This window comes from Notamacropus eugenii, chromosome 4, assembly GCF_028372415.1.
Source record: "Notamacropus eugenii isolate mMacEug1 chromosome 4, mMacEug1.pri_v2, whole genome shotgun sequence".
NCBI lineage: Eukaryota > Metazoa > Chordata > Mammalia > Diprotodontia > Macropodidae > Notamacropus > Notamacropus eugenii.
In genome coordinates this window covers 240,082,639-240,094,906 of record NC_092875.1, presented here as the reverse complement: position 1 = coordinate 240,094,906, position 12,268 = coordinate 240,082,639, and the positions used below count along the sequence as shown (strand labels likewise).

The 12,268-nt window shown below is 35.7% G+C and overlaps 1 protein-coding gene across 1 annotated transcript in view; it reads right to left on the bottom strand.

Annotated features, from left to right (window-relative positions):
* The window catches only part of LOC140501080 (disks large-associated protein 1-like), an 890,990-nt gene that overhangs the window by 142,517 nt on the left and 736,205 nt on the right, over positions 1-12,268 (bottom strand). The window lies entirely within an intron of this gene.

Below are 12,268 nucleotides of genomic sequence, written 5' to 3'. Positions count from 1 at the left end.
ATCATCTGATTATTTTCTGTGTCTACCACTGAAGTATTTGCTTTGTTCCTATGCTGATCTCTGATTCTTCATTCTTGCTAACAACTCTTTTCTTTCCTTTTCTAGACATAAATGTCTTTTAATGATATTTTAAAAATCTATTTCTTATATATACATTTTTACTGATTGCTTCAGCCTGCCATGGAGCTGTCCATTGTTCTTTGGGTCACCTATAATTTTGATACTTCTGAGATTGTGCTTTCCATGACTTGGATTTATACAGCAAAAATAACATTGGTGCTAAAAGGATGAGCTTTCCCAGCATTGAACATCTTGGGCACATTGAAAATACTGGACAAAATTAATGGGTAAGAAGGTGAAAAGGCCAAGGACGTTTGTCTACTTTTAGGGTCATGGCTAAACAAAGACTTGCTTTTCCCTCTGTCAGGTCATAAGCAATTACACTGAGTATTGTAGTCTGTCATAAAGTTGCTGAGGAGTAACAAGATGTTATCTTAAGGTAGTCATTATTCATAAAGACATTATTTGCATTTGAGTGGAAAGGAAATGAATTACTTAGATTGTCTTCAATTAGTCAGCACAGAAAGCTAATATCTGTCCATTTCTCAGAGGGGTACATACTTTAAACTAAAAGGATGTCTTTGGAACAAATTAGAACCAGTTGCTTGTTAAATTTTCACTGAGCATTTATACCTCAGAAACTGGCAAATACTACAAATCAGGATTTGTTTTACTGTTTTGTTGATTATCTAGACTTAAGAAAATGATGAAGAAAGTATTAATAATTCAGATTAAGCTTAAAAGTATGTCAAACATAGCTTTTTGGGGGGGAGTTCTGGGGGGGAGCACCTGCCATTATACATTCATCTGTACTCTTCCACTTCTGTAGGACTGAAAAAATTATCAAATATGGAACTTCTCTTGAATCTAGATGAAAAGTGTTTGAAAAATAACTAGATTGGGCGGAACTATATCCTGGGTCACTTAATAAACTTACAGAAGTGATCATTTATCACTGATTTTTGGGATATTTTGGAGAATCAATGAGATGCTATGGACTTTATGGATTAATTTTATTTCCTATTTTGACAAATTTAGTAAATTAGGAAACTGTTGTGAAAATCATACATTTGAATTAATAATAGATTTGAAAAAGTTTTACATAATTTTGTATTAAAAAATTAAAGCATAGAGACTTAAAAAATTTCTTGTCTTTTCAGTTCCAAATTCTCTCCCTTCCTGTAGCCTTTCCATCATCCAATGACTGAGCAAATCAGTTTTTTAGCATAGATCAAGAATTCTCAAACTTTTGAGTTCTTTGGCAGGGTGAGATTTAATTATCTCAACCATTCCCCACAGTGCATGGCCCCAGATATTTACTAGGTATGTGACCCTGGTCAATTTGTTTAAACTCTGCCTCTCAGCTTTCTCATTTGCAAAATGGAGGTGATAATTTCTTCCAGGGTTGTTATGAGGATAAAAATGAGATAAAAGTGTTAAAATACTTTGCAAATCTTTAAGTGCTACATTAATGCTAACATATTATAATTATTTGTAAATGACATAAAGCTGAGAAGGATAACCAAAAAGATTTAAATGAATGAAGTTAACAACCTTAAATGTAATAGGAATAAGCATAAAACCCTATGCTTGGATTTTATGCTAAAATCAGTTGTATAAGTACAAGATGAGGGAGATGTGACAAGAAAGCAAAGTAAACAGCTGCTGTAAAAAAAAAAAAAAAAAGATCTGGGTGTTCTAGGGGACTTCATGCCCAACATGGCTCTATCTTACAAAGTGGCAGTCAAAATAGCTGATAGGATCTCAAACTGCATTAATAAAAGTGTAGCGTGTAGAAGTGGTGAAGGAGGTCCCGTCCCGCTGTATTCTGCCCTAGTCAGTCCACATTTAGAGAGGTATGTACCATACTGGGAGCTTTATTTTAGATGAGTCATTGGCAAGCTGTACTATATCTAGAGGAGAGTGACCTGGATGTGGGGGAACTTTAACTATGACGCATGAAGATTGATCAAAGGAATATTTAGCCTGGAGAAGGGAAGGGAAGGGAAGGGAAGGGAAGGGAAGGGAAGGGAAGGGAAGGGAAGGGAAGGGAAGGGAAGGGAAGGGAAGGGAAGACTGGGCTGGAATTGGGGGAGGGGAGAGGAGATGATAGAAATCTTTAAATTATCGAAGGCCTGTCATGTAGACGAAAGGTATGATTTGTTCTGTTTGTCTTTGGAAGACACAGAAGGAAAAACTTGCTAATGGAGTAGATATTTACAAAAGTGGTAAACTCTCTCAATGAACAGAGAGCTTACTATCAGTGAAGATTTTCAAATAGAGATTAGATGACCATTTGTCACACACACATATATACACACACACACACACATATATGTATACATATACTCACATATATGTGCTGGGGATTGGGCAAGATGTTGCTTGAGATACCTTTTAAACTAAGATCATATTAAAAAATAAACAATATTGAAGTAAAATGTTTTTAGTTTCAGAAATGTATATCTGTGTATTCTTAAAGCCCTCACATAAAATATTACACTTCCTTTTTCATAGATTCTTTAAAAATAGTGGCATTTTAATATAAAGAAATATTTAGAGCTGGATACTTTTCTATAGTTTTCTATAGTTTTCCACTAACCTAGTCAGCTCTTAAGAGGACCCATTCAAAGGGGTTAAAATAAAAGTTTATTTCTTTCCTATAATCATCTGAGTTTTTTTAATAATCATCTTTTCTATCTGACAATGATTTTAAAATATGCCCTCTTCTTCCAATCAGCAAAATGCTATAACTGCCATACATTTCACCCACACAAAAAAAAAAAACCCCTCCTAAAAAAAATGAGGCAAGTGGAGAAACTAGAATTGGGGAAAATTTTCCTGAGCATTGAATCCTTTCCATTTTCCCAGGTTTTCCCACAAGCTCTTCCTGTTTTAGAATGGACACAGTGAGGTATCTTTTCAGGTCACCTACTTGTGGAATGAGTGGGAGAGGCATTGATTTTTAAATTGCATGGCAATGATCCCAGAATACCTTCGAGCCCCATCAGCCACCTTCTTTTTTTTTTTTTTTTTTTTTTTTTTAACATTATTATCACTCATTGGGTAAAAAAAATAAAAATAAAAAATTCTACAATATCATCCTAACTCCCCCAGCCTTTTCCAGCTTCAGGAAATTTGGGCTCCGATGTGAGTGAAATAAATAAATAAAGCTTCAGCAGACGCTTTGGTGTGAAGGAAAGTCAGTCCAGCAACTGGTCCACCCTTTTTTTTCTGAGAAATTGATCAAATCAGTAGGTAGTGGTACAATGAAACTAAAGCAGCTTGACCTTTTTTTTAGCTCTGAACTTCAGCAGACAAGTAGGCTTGTTTTGTGTGGTTTTCATTCATTACAAAACTGGTAATCAACACAGTGCTAAATCTAAAACAACAAGAACCCCAATTCAACAGTTACCAGCCTGCTGCTAAAATTAAAGAAAAAATAGAAATTTATAGAGTAAAACCCAGGTAAGCAGAGATCATGAAATAATTTTAGCAATTGAAACCTATTACTTTTGAATCCTATTTCACATACTCAGAAATGAAATGTCTTCCTAGCAAGTAGAGAACACCCCTTCGTATGTTTTTCTGCTTCCTTTAAAATGAGCTAAATTTATCATCAGTTTACAACAGATCATGCAAATCCCAGTAAGATCTCATACCTTAAATGGGTTTACCTGCTTTTGCTCCACTGGTAAATGCTTTGATCTCTAAATTCACTTGGCTGTCAAGGTGATAAAATATACTATTCACGAGCCTGTTTTTTTAATGGTAAATTTTATTCAGATATTGCTCTGGTTATAAAAGCTAGACTTCCTCCCTTTCCCTCTTAGTTGTCCTATCGCTTAACTATACATGCAAAGAAAATAGACCGGTATATAGTTATAGGCATTATCACGCTGCACACCCCAGATTCACATACATGAAATAAACTCCAGAATAAAAAAGGAAAAAAAGGATTTGTTTGAGATTTGAACACAAAGACATTTCTTTCCCTTCCCACCACCCAGACTTGTTGTCAACTTACCTTATTAGATGAAAAACCAAACAGAGTCTCTTTACGGAAAATTAAGTTCATTATTCATCTCAATTTGGATGTGGGTTATTGCAGCTGAAGGCATTTAAGTCTCTCTCTGCGATTTGCCAATGCAAAGTGGGTGAGTATGGCAGTAAACACAAGGGCTGAAGGGGAGTGGTTGGCCATCACTCACAACAGTAGACTTGTAACTTTAGCTTTCCATTAGTAGGCAAATACTTAATGAAACGAAATCACCCAACTCATGAACAATACTTAAATGACTACTGAAAGCAGATCTCCAAATTCATGCAATTTTGTCTTAGCTATTATTATGGCTGTGCAGCATGCAAACTATTCCGGCAGAATTCCACTGCTGTCTTTCCCTCTCTGTCCATATCCTCTCAGCATCACTGGATATTGATTCATTTAGTACATCATACGATGAACAATTTATGTCCTGTCAAGGTGAGTGGTGTGTGAGATATCTAGACTATGCTAAAAAGGGACTATCTGACTGTCTTGGCTAGTGCTAGCAAAGCATATGACTCTGGAGTAATGAACATTTTATCTACATTTAAGAATTATTTTAGTTTTAAAAATAAAATTGTATGGGTATGCAATTCAGCTGAAACACCCAGATTTTTAATAAAGAGATATATGTCCAGGCATCTAGGGACAAAACAAGAGTGATAGCTATCTAAATTTTGGTAATGAAATTCTGACTTTGTCCACAATCAAGACGTGCCTCTTACAACTCTTTGCATTTTTCCAAAATAAAATTTAAACACCCTTAGAAAAAAAATATTTTTTTGTTTTTGTATAGTGTTTCACTATGGAAAACTTGCTAGAAAACTTCTTTTTCTATATCTTTAGCTAAGACATGCATTTGGTTGTTATATGTGGGCCACACAATGAACAGCTGGGCCTATTCCACCAATCATTTTGCTTCATGAGATCTGAGCCAGCAACATTTATTTTAAACCCAGCTCTATCAAACGATAACAGAAACGCAAAAAGCAATATGGGTATTATTAATAGTCGAGCAACATGACTGAGCAAAGCAGTTTCTTAGCATAGCCAAAGGATTCTCAAACTTTTGAGGTCATCTGAGTACTATGGCAGGATGAGAGACCCCATGTTTCAGTTACCTCAACCATCCCCCACAGTGCATGGCACATTGGAAGTTAACAACTGATCTCTCTCTCTGTCTCTGTCTGTCTGTCTGTGTCTGTGTCTGTGTCTCTGTCTCTGTGTCTCTCTCTCTCTCTCAGCATTTATCCATCTAATCCCATTTGTCCTAACAAATCAAAACCAGAAAAAAAAAATGCTCACCTGAATGAAGACAAGAACTGTTGGCAACAAGGTTTCAATTAATTAATGAGCAAATCAATGAATTAAACCAATACTTTATTGACTACTTCCTATGTGTGTGGTCTATGTGGATTAAATGAAGAAGACTAAGGACCCCTTCTGTGCCTCAAGGACCTATTACAGTCTAGTGAGGGAACATAAAGAAAAAAAGCCAAATTAGAAAAATGCTAAGAGAGAGCTCCACAATGCTATATTAGTGTAGGAGTTGGAGATATAAAATAAGTAAATGAATAATTTGTATTAGAAACAAAAGTAAAGACACTGTTATAAAGCATTACAAGGGCCTAGCACATGGAACACTTGGAAGATTTGAGGAAACTACCAGTTGTAGACCTCTCTCATTCCTATTTTTCTTTTGTTAAAAGAAAAAAATGAAAAGAGAAAGATAACATTGTGTGGTGTAATGGGTCAAGCACAAGGCCTGGAGTCTGAAAGATTCCAGTTCAAATTTTGCCTAGGATACTTACAACCCTTTCTGTGTTCCACTTCCCTTATCTGTAAAATGGGGTCTTAGATCTGGTGACCTTTAAGGTCCCTTCCAGTTCTAAATCTATGACAAAAGCTAACATGATTACTGAGAGTTTAAGTATCTGCCTTCTTGGAAGTATCACACAGGACCAAGATTTAAAGCTGGAAAGGAAATCAGAGGCCAACCAGTCTAGGGCTTTTTAAACTTTTTCTACTTGTGACTCCTGCGTCTTCTTAAATAGTTTGTCTAGTCCAACCACCTCATTTTACAAAATAGGAAACTAAGGTCTAGGGAGTTTATGTGACTTGCCCAAGGTCATAAGATACTGTTAGAGATGGGATTTGAATCCAAGCTCTCTGACTCCAGAACCAATGCTCTTTCCATTTCACCATTTTGGACCACAGTGTCTTAATTTTTTCTCAAAGTGATATACTTTAGTGACAATAATTAAAATAAACAAATTTTAAAAAAATATAATTTTTTCAGGGTGGCTATTTACCCTCAGACACAGTTGTGATAAAAGGATTCATTTCCTGGTGATCATGAGCTTCTTTGTACCTAGCTAGTTTGGTGCTCAGATGAGAGATATTCAGCCCATCTTTGTTTGTATTTGTAACCCCCTCCCCCCCAAGTTATTTAACACAGTTTTTTTCTTTCTTTCTTTTTCTTTTTCTTTCTTTCTTTTCTTCTTTCTTTCTTTCTTCTTTCCTCTTTCCTTTCTTCTTTCCTCTTTCCTTCCTTCCTTCCTTCTTTCCTTCTTTCCTTCTTTCTTTCCTTCTTTCTTTCTTCCTTCCTTCCTTCCTTCCTTCCTTCCTTCCTTCCTTCCTTCCTTCCTTCCTTCCTTCCTTCCTTCCTTCCTTCCTTTCTTTCTTTCTTTATTTCTTTCTTTCCCACCTTCTTTCCTTCCTCCCTTCCTTTCCTCCCCTCCTTTGCTTCCATGGGGCTATATTAGAAGTGTTTCCAGCTTGGTAGGATCTGCCAGACCTTGTATTCTATTAGCAATGCCTTTGAGAACTTTGAGTCTCCTTCATACCAGAGAGAGGCACCAGCAATGAAAGACTGTGACACAGTCTTAACTGATCCCCTAGCCTAATTGTTCTTCAGGAATTAGGTGACTATGAACTTCAGTGAAAAGCAGATTCAGAAAGTTTCATAAGCAACATCTTCCATGAGGCATGAATGCAAATTTCCTTAAAAGAGTTCATATGTTCTACCTAAGTTACTTAACTTTTTTCTTAAAATCCTTCACCCCATACCAAATTTCTTGCCTTCTCAATGGGTAGGGAAGGGGTTAGAAGGAGGAAATTTGGAACTCAAAATTTAAAAATGGTTGTTAATTTTTAAAAATCATCTGCCATATTAACAATGCTACCTAAATACTTTTTAAAAAAAATCTATGATTTCATCAATGTGGCTACTTCCATCATTGAAATAAAGAAGAAAAGAGTTGAAAAATGAGAACATGATGATCAGTAGGGTGGGACAGGTAGGAAGGGAGCTCTCTGGCACATGGTTAGTGTCATCATGAAAGACTAGCAGTTAACTGACAGTACTATGGTAAGGTGTGGTCAATGATCACAATTTTTATTAATTAGACAAGAGAATTGTCATTGTTAAAATGAAATTTGGGATGTTGAACTCACCTAGAGTGAGGTCAACAAAATGTGATAGCTCTTTCATAGCATGCCAAAAGTGAAGTAAAGCGATATTATTCATGGTGACTGAATTTTTTCATAGTATAGCACAAGATTCTCAGCTATGTGGGCCAAAGATCATAGCTGTGTGTCAATAGGGTGTCCTGAGACCTTTGTGTAAAGAAAATACTTTTGCCCTAGAAACTTGCAGTAGGGGTTGAAGCACAATTGCACCAAATGACCATGACTACCTAAGGACATTCATTTAAAAAAGGATTTACTTCAATGATTGTTTAAAATGACTAAATTTTAATATTCTAGGTAATAAAAGACAAATTTATTTCCTTAAATTGAAAGATTTTGACAAAATTTTCTATAAAATGAGAAATATGAAAAAAATCAATAACCAAATAAAAAATTGAAAAAAAATTTACAATGTCACTTTGTAACAAAAAAGCAGTCCCAACTTAATAATGAAACAGTTTACAAGGAAAAAAGGAGTGGTCACTATTCCTAAAACCTTCCTAAAAGTGTCTACAGATTACATAAACACCAGAAAGGTAATAATTCCCTTTTGAAATTTTCATCTCACATAGTGTAACATTGAAAGTTGATTCCCAAGGAATCAAAGAAATAGGCTTAAAAAGCTATAACATATCTATTGTCTTAAGTCAACAGAGCAACTCCAACTCAATATTGAGCATAGTTCCTTTAATACATATAAAATAGTCCATGAATATTCATTAAAGAGATATTGCTGAATAATAACAGATATTTCTATAGAACTTCAAAGTTTATAAGAGTAAAGGAATAAGCATTTATATAACAACTATTATATGTCAGGTATGATGCTAAGTGCCTTTCCTTTTTTCTTTTCCTTCTTTCCTTCCTAAATATTATCTCATTTGAGATAATATACTTTATGTATGTTACCTCCTTGAAATCTTATGACAAGATCACTACCCAAAAGAGGTAAAAGAAAAAAGGAAAATAACCTAAATGTACAAAAATATTTATAGTATTTCTTTTGTGGTAGTAAAGAATTGAAAATTAAGGGGATGCACATTAATTGGGGAATAGTTGAACAAGTTATGGTATATGATTAATGGGATACAATTGAGATATAAGAAAAGATGAGCAACATAGTTTCAGAAAAACCTGGGAAGACTTGTATAAACTGACATAATGTGAAGTAAGAAGAACCAGAAAAGCATTGTACCCAGTAACAGGATGATCAGCTGTGAAAGACTTAAGGTACTCTGACCAATACAATGATCCAAGACAATTCTGAAAGGTTTGTGATGAAAAATGTTATCCATCTCCAGAGAGAGAACTGACAGAGTCTGAGTGGAGATGGAAGCATATTTTTTCACTTTATTTTTCTTGCCTTTTTTTTGCAATATGGTTAATATGGAAATATATTTTGCATGATTTCACATGCATAATTGATCCTACATTTCTAGCTTTCTCAGTGGTTGGGGGAGGGGTGAGCTAGAGGGAGAGATTCAGAACTCAAAATTGAAAAAAATGTTAAAAATAAATTTATTTTAAAAATCCATTCTTATGACAGCCTGTGAGGAAGGTACTCAGGTGGTATTATCCCCATTTTACAAATCAGAATATTAAGGTTCAGAGGTGTGACTTGTCCCTGTCCATAAAACTAGTAAGTGTCAGATGTAGAATTTAGATCTAGGTCTTTCTGACTCTAAGTTCAGTGTTGTACCATGTATGTCATAAAGGCATGAAAGAGCTGTAGAGATTCGAGTAAGGTATCAGAATGATAAATCCAATCTATTTTACTCAAAAAATACTTGTTCATCATGTACTATGCCTGATAAAATGTGCTACTCTTTCTCAAGATGGAAAATGGCATAATTTCTACTTTCACAGAGTTGATAAAAGATATATACACAGATAAGTATGATACAGTGTAAGACATGAGAGGGGCTAAGGAGAAGTCTTAAGAAAGCATTTCTCTAGGAAAATTTGAGGGGAAAATAATTTTGAGTTTGTGAGAATCAAGGAAAGCTTCATGAATAGAGAGGAATCTATGGGAAAGCCTCCTGAAGAGAAATCATTTACACAAAAGGTTTTTCTCTATAGGAAATGTGTTTATAAGTACAGGGAAATGAAGTTTTAAATTTGATTTGGAAAAAGGAAATTAGTGAATGACATAAAATATGATGGTCAATTTCTAGGCTGAAAACTAATGCCCAATATTCAGGAGTGGAAGTGGTGTAATTAATCATTATAAAACCTTATCTTGCGATGAAATGTCAAGCTGAATAGAGAAATGACTGACACATTCCAAAACTGTATTTTTTCCCAGATAATCCAATAAACACAACAGTCCATTATGCTTTCAATCCATTATCATATTAAAAAGGGATTCTCATGAAATTTCAATATTTCTAGCTGATATTCACAGGATATGTGACTATATATATTCATTCCTTCATGCCATCTGATGACTCATTTTTTGGACCCCATAAGTTCTTTAAATAAAACAGTTTTATGTTTTAAAAATAAGGGAAAAAAGATCAATTATTTGATCTGGGATGCTATGAATTCCCTTCAGTTTTAAGACCTAAATAGAAAAAGCAACTGCTGCTCCCCACTGCCTAAATTCAGATTTGGACATAAATTAAGGATATAATACTCAGATGAAATCCATTTGCATTAAATATCATTGCAAAGAAATTTAGTAAAGTTTTCAAGGCCTAGCCTAGTATTTATTTCAAATATCATTTGCTAACTTAGCACATTGAGAGGAAACACGGCAAGATTTGGATTTAAGTTCCACTCCTGAAACATGATGTCACCTAGACCACAATGTGATCTATGACCCAGGGCAAATCTTTCCTTTCTCCTCCTCTGCCTCCCCAACTCTCTATGAATGTAAGTTACACACACACACACACACACACACACACACACACACACACACACACACATCAAGTGGACCAAACTACTGCCATCTTCAAAATCACTGTCCCCCCTCCCTCAGGTCTCAGTGGAGACAGCTCCAAACCCTGTATTCTAGAACAGATGAGTCAAACAGACATCTAAGTGCTGCTGAACAAGGTTAAAATGTAATTGGGAAATATTGAACAAAATGAATCAAAACACAGTAGAACTTAGATAATGTTAACATGTGGTTTTCTTGTATCATCATGCAGCCAGCAGGGATCCTTGTGCATGGTTTTGTTCAGTTGTTTCCACTTGTGTCTGACTCCTCATGACCCATTTGTGGTTTCCTTGGCAAAGATAATGGAAAAGTTTGTCATTTCCTTCTCCAACTTATTTTACAGATGGGGAAACTGAGGCAAACAAGAGTAAGTGACTTGTCCATGGTCACAGCTAAAAATTGTCAGAGGCCAGATTTGAACTCAGGAAGATGATTCTTCCTGACTTCAGGAATTGCACTCTATCCACTGTGCCACCTATTTGCTCTATGCGTATGGTTTAGTGCCCCCCATTTCTATTTGTGTTTGACATTAATGCCCTTGTGTTCCAGAAACAGCAGCATTTCCTTTTTCCCCCGATCTCTTCGCCAGTCCTGCTTCCAACTCCGCCCCAGCCATCAGCTGGAGTAGGGTGGAGATTCAACCTGGCAATTGCTTCTGCAGATGTTATAGCAACCTCCCTCTTTTGCCTCCCCTGCCCCCCGCCATTTAATCAGCAGCAACAATTATTGAAGAACATTATTGGCACTGACAAATCACTTAATATGGGAAAGAGATAAGGGTTTTATCAACGGAAATAAAACTAAAGAAGAGGCAACATGGCCTGCTTTGCTTGTACCCTAAGGACCACTAGGCCTTTCTGTCTGATTTGTAGCAGAAAGGAGGGGCCCTATCAGAACGTGAGCTTGTCGAAAGCAGAGACTATTTTATTTTCTTACTTATATCCTCAGTGATGAACACAATGCTTTATACACAATAAGCACTTAATGAATACTTTTTCCTTCCTTCCTTCCTTCCTTCCTTCCTTCCTTCCTTCCTTCCTTCCTTCCTTCCTTCCTTCCTTCCTTCCTTCCTTCCTTCCCTCTTTCCTTCCTTCCTTCCCCCATTTGCTTAATTCCAATGAGTTCTAGTTCACAGCTGTTAATTCCACTGCTCTTGAGGTAAATCAGACTGTCCAGGTTTTCTCACCATTGTGAGCTCCTTAAGAGCAGGATTTGTGTCATATGTATCTTTGCATCCCTGATACCTAGCACAATGCCTCACATATAATAGGTTGCTTAATAAATTTTTAATTGCAATGGCATGGAGAAATCGACGATTGGAAAAGCTATGCCTAGAAAACCTCGTTTAACAAACTGTTAACTTTCATTACCAAACAATTCATCTAAAGGAATCCGAAAAGCAGTTGTTCTTAATGAGATATTAAGGAAAAAGAAATGGAGTAGGAATGTTATCTAGATAGTTATCCTAATTTCAGCATTTTGGGGTTGGATGATGTACGGTTATGCCATAGAGCTATCTTAGGGAGAATGATCACAGTAGGTATCTAGAGGTCATGGTAAACTCAGTGGTACCCTAAACCCTCCTTCTCATCTAGTCCAAGCTTTATCTCTGACTATACCTCTTCGTAACATCATAAAGGATATAATAATAATAAAACAACAATTGCATTAGTGATAGTTCATATTGGTAGAGTGCTTTAGAGTTCATAAGGTATTTATGTGCATTATTTAATTTTAGCTCATCAGTT